The sequence below is a fragment of the Dipodomys ordii genome, unplaced genomic scaffold, assembly GCF_000151885.1.
Source record: "Dipodomys ordii isolate 6190 unplaced genomic scaffold, Dord_2.0 Scaffold154, whole genome shotgun sequence".
Lineage (NCBI taxonomy): Eukaryota > Metazoa > Chordata > Mammalia > Rodentia > Heteromyidae > Dipodomys > Dipodomys ordii.
Window position 1 is genome coordinate 1560042 of NW_012267370.1, and position 4895 is coordinate 1564936.

The following is a 4895-nucleotide window of genomic DNA, read 5'->3' on the forward strand; positions in this document are numbered from 1 at the left end:
TAAGAATGAGGTCTTGGCACTCTGGCAGTAGCCTGTTACCAGAAAAAAAAAGCAAATATATTGGATTTATTCTGTGCTTGAATTTGTCATTTACCTTTCCTCGTTTTCCTAGTTTGTTTTATATTTTCCCAAATTTCCAATGTTGTATCTAAATGTTTTATGAAAAGAAGACATTGCTGTCATATTTGTCTATAAATTCAATAAAAACACTGTTTATTAAAGTATCTCACTCCCCCTCTTATTGCTCAGGAATAACATGTATAACTAAAGCAATTAATAACATGTATAACTAAAGCACTTAATTTTCCTGCCCAGTAAAGGCTATGTTTCAAGGACTAGCTTAACTAGTTTTCTCAATTCTCTGAAAGTTTTCCTGCCATGGGAAGAGAAATCACACTAAGTACAAATTGATAGATGGGTCTATAGAAGGAAGATCCTATGAATGGTGCTCAGTTTGAAAAGAAAGCATCTCCCTCCCTACCTCGCTGTCCCCCATGCACAAAGTAGTCCTCAGTGTTCAGAGCTAAAGTGGCTGATACTAGTTGGTCCTAATCTCTAGTTGCTAAATTTCTTTAATTCTTTGATAATGAAAAGTAGGGATAAGGATTTGAATCCACATGTAGCCCCACATTCATAATTAGGCAGCTTTTTTAAAGTCTAAAGCTCTAGAGTTAAAAAACTTTTTTTTTTGCTCTTCTGCTAAGACAAGGAATATCTAGCTGTGAAACGAGCATGATGTCCCACAAATGCAAGTATCAACTACTTGTCCAATATTTCATTCATAAAACCTAAGGAATCTCTTGTCTTTCTCAATCCAGTCTTCAGAGTGATGTGTACTGGGATAGTTACATCCATTTGCTAGAAGTTGAACATCCTCTATGTCAGGAGCCACTTTTTCATTCTTTTTCTAGGACTTCCTCATAGACAACAAGTAATGTTTGACCCAGCAGTAGACCTTTAGGACTCTGTTTTTTTTGTATGTATGGTGCTGGGGATTGAGCCCAGGGCCTTGCATAGGCTAGTTCTCTGTCACTTAGCTATATCCCTAGCCTTTTATATTATATTTTATTTTATTTTAATTGTGCTGGTACTGGGGCTTGAATTTAGGATTTGGGTACTGTCCCTTAGTGTTTTTTTTTTTTTTTTGCTCAAGGCTGATGCTCTACCATTTGAGCCAAACTTCCGCTTTTGGGTTTTTGATAGTTACTTGGAAATAAGAATCCCATAGACTTTCTTTCCTACCATGGCTGGCTTTAAACCATGTTCATTAGATCTCAACCTCCTGAGCAGCTAGGTTTATATTTTTATATTGAGATAAGATCACAATAAGTTTCCCCAGGCTGACACTAAACTTTTGATTCTTTTGTCTCATCCTCTTGAATAGCTGTGGTTACAGGTGTGTATCATTGCATTCTATTGTAAAGAATCTAGTATTGTGAATGGCAACTGTCTTGATTGGTCTATGTCTATTGGGTACCACCTGTCAAATATTTTGAATATTATTCTTGGGATGGACATCAATGAAGATACTATGGAGAAACACCTCTTCAATTCTGGCTTGAGACTCCCCATATAATGCTGGTCACATCACTTTTACTGATGGAACAGGGGGTAGGAGTATAAGGATGAAAAGTAGTTGGGGAGTTAGGCACTGGTGGTTCATGCTTATTATCCAAGCTACTCAGGAGGCTTGGTTCTGACGGTCAATTTTTAAAGCCAGCCCATAAAGGAAAATCTGTGAGAGTACTTCCAAATAACAACCAAAAAGCTTAAAGTGAAGGTGTAGCTCCAGTAGTAGAGTGCCAGCCTTGAGGGACAGTGCCCAGGCCTTGAATTTAGGTGCCAATGCTCTCTTTCTCTCTGTCTCTGTCTGTCTCTGTCTGTCTCTGTCTCTGTCTCTCTCTCTCTCTCTCTCTCTCTCTCTCTCACACACACACACACAAATCTGGGTATCTCAGTGCTTTCTGTCCACTTCGAATTACTTTCCTATTACCCTTCACAACTTGCTTTGCTTTGAAGACCAGGTACCATTAGGCTTCCTCCTGTCCCATGCCACACTTTGAAATATAATTAAAGGGTATAACCAGAGAGATCTGAGCTATTTGGCAGTGATTCTGCTGGCATACCTAACTTTGAAGAACTGTCCTAAAAGCATAGAACTGAAAGCTGATTTGTAAAGCTGCAGCCTCACTTAAAATAAGTATCTTTGTCCTGTGTTTTAAATTTTGGAGCTTCATATTATAGAAAAATCAACTTAGTTATCCTCCCTTTTCAACTCTAAGTGCTAATGAAACCATTAGTCATTTTTGTTGTTTGCACATGCCTCAAAATTTATTTGGTACTAACCACTACTTCAGAATTAAGATAGCTATTAGGACTAGAACTAAATCTTGTTACTTTGGTTATTTATTTATTTATTTAATGATTTTTATTAACATTCATTGTGCAAGGAAGGTTTTATAATGACATTTCCTTACAATACAGTGTGTATAATACATCCTGTTCAAACCCTTTATGTCACTTTCCCTCATCCTTTCTACTTCTGAAAAAAATTCCACATTTCAGTGTTCTATTATTCATACATGCAAATGAACTCTTTAGAACTTATTCATCATTGTCCCTCTTTATTGGCCATTTCCCACCCCTCTCTGTAATCCAGCCCTCTCCCCAGTACAGCCTGTTTTACTTTCCTGTCATTTTTAGTATGTATCATGGTATTTCAGATGGTCATAAATTATATTGTGTTCAGAATAACTCTCCCTATCATTTTGTCTTTCCATGCCCCTTATTGATCAACAATTTTGAGATTGTGTGTGTGTGTGTGTGTGTTGTGTGTGTGTGTGTGTGTGTGCACGTGCACACCAGTACTAAGGTTTGAACTTAAGGCTGGTGCTCTACCAGTTGAGCCATAGCTCTACTTCTGTTTTTTATTTGAGGAGGGTTAATGGGAGATAAGAGTTTCATGGACTTTCCTTCCCCCAGACTGGCTTTGAACTGCAACCTGCAGATCTCAGCCTCCTGAATAGCTAGGATTACAGGCATGAGCTATCATTCTCAGCTTCATTGAGATTTTTTTTTCCACTTGTGGGGCTTGAACTCAGGGTCTGGGCTCTCTTCCTGAGCTTTGTTGCTCAAGGCTAGCTCTCTACCACTTTGAGCCATAGCTCTACTTCCAGTTTTCTGGTGGTTAATTGGAGGTAAAGGTCTCACTGACTTTTTTGCCTGGGCTAGCTATGAACTGTAATCCTCAGATCTTAGCTTCCTGAGTAGCTAGGATTATAGGTGTGAGCCACCAGCACCTAGCTTCACTGAGATTTTTTTTACACCTTATTTACAATAGTTGCAATGTGTTTAGGAATAATTTATTCTCAATCTTTTTCCCTTTCCACTTAGGATTGTATTTGCTACTTAGGGTTATTTATGCTTGAATATGAAAGTTTCAATTTTTTCTATTTATGTGGAGAATGACATTGAGACTTTGATAGGTATTGCTGTGAATCTGAATATTGCTTGAATCTTACTATTTTGTGCCTTTATTGCAGAAGTACATCTGAAACTGGGCACGGTGCCACACATGAAAACATTTTCAACATCATTAGGTATCAGGTAAATGAAAATAAAAACCACAATTTCACACCCACTGCATATAAATTTTAAAAATTACCAGTGTTGGAGAGAATGTGGAGGAATTAAGACCCTCAAATGCTGTTGGTGGGATATAAAATGGTTGCAGGCACTTTGAAAAACAGTTTAAAAGGTCTTTAATGAATCATTACTTGGGAAAACAATCACTGGAAATTATATGGTTAATAAGTCATTCTTACAATTTGATGAGTTTATTGGACTTTCTTGTATCCTCTTTGGAGAAATATCTGCTCAAATATTTGGTGTTTTTAATTTTTTACATTTAAATTTTAATTTTTTTGGTGCTGGTACTGGGACTTGAACTCAGGGCCTGAGCAAAATCCTTTAGCTTTTTTTGTTCAAGGCTGGTACACTACCACTTGAGCCACAGCTCTATTTCCAGTGCTTTGCTTGTTAATTTGAGATCAGAATCATGGACTTTTCTGCCTGTATTAGCTTGGAATTTTGATCCTCAGATCTCACTCTGAGTAGCTAAGATTATAGACATGAGACACCAGTACCAGTATTTTTTGTTCCTTAAAAAAATGGGCCTTGTTGTGGTGGTTTCTTTCTGGCACATTTGTTAAGTTTCAAATGGGCCTGACTCTGCCACATACATTATATAGGAACTAACCAAGGCTTGAAGACAGATTGTCTTTAGCATTTTCCCACATCAGAGATTGGATCCCACATGTGGCAGAATGTCTCATATGTTTACTTTCTACAGACAGACTGACAGATGCTATCTGGCTTGAGGAGAGTCTGTGCTGAAGGGGTGTTTCTCTATCCCTGTGATGGACTTGTTTTTTAAACAATGGGCCTTTGTCTTTTTGTTATTGAATTATATGAATTCTTATGTAAACTCATATGTATATTTAATTTCTTCTCATTATATAGATTTTTTTCATTTCTTTCATAGTGTGATTCAAAACATAAAAGTTTATAGTTACAATAAAGTCCAACTCTATCTACTTTTTGACATTTAAAATTTTGATGGCATCTTAAAATCATCATGTAATTCAAGGTAATAAAAATGTATACAGAAGCTGGGCATGGTGGCACATGCCTATAGTTCCAACTACTTGGGAGGCTAAGGCAGGAGGACCATTTAAGCCCACATATTTGAGACCAGCGTGGGCAGCATAGTGAGACCCTATGTTCAATTTTTTTATTTTTATTTTTCCTTTGTCAGTCCTGGGACTTGAACTTGGGACCTGGGTGCTGTCCCTGAGCTTTTTCACTCAAGGTTAGTGCTCTAACACTTTGAGCCA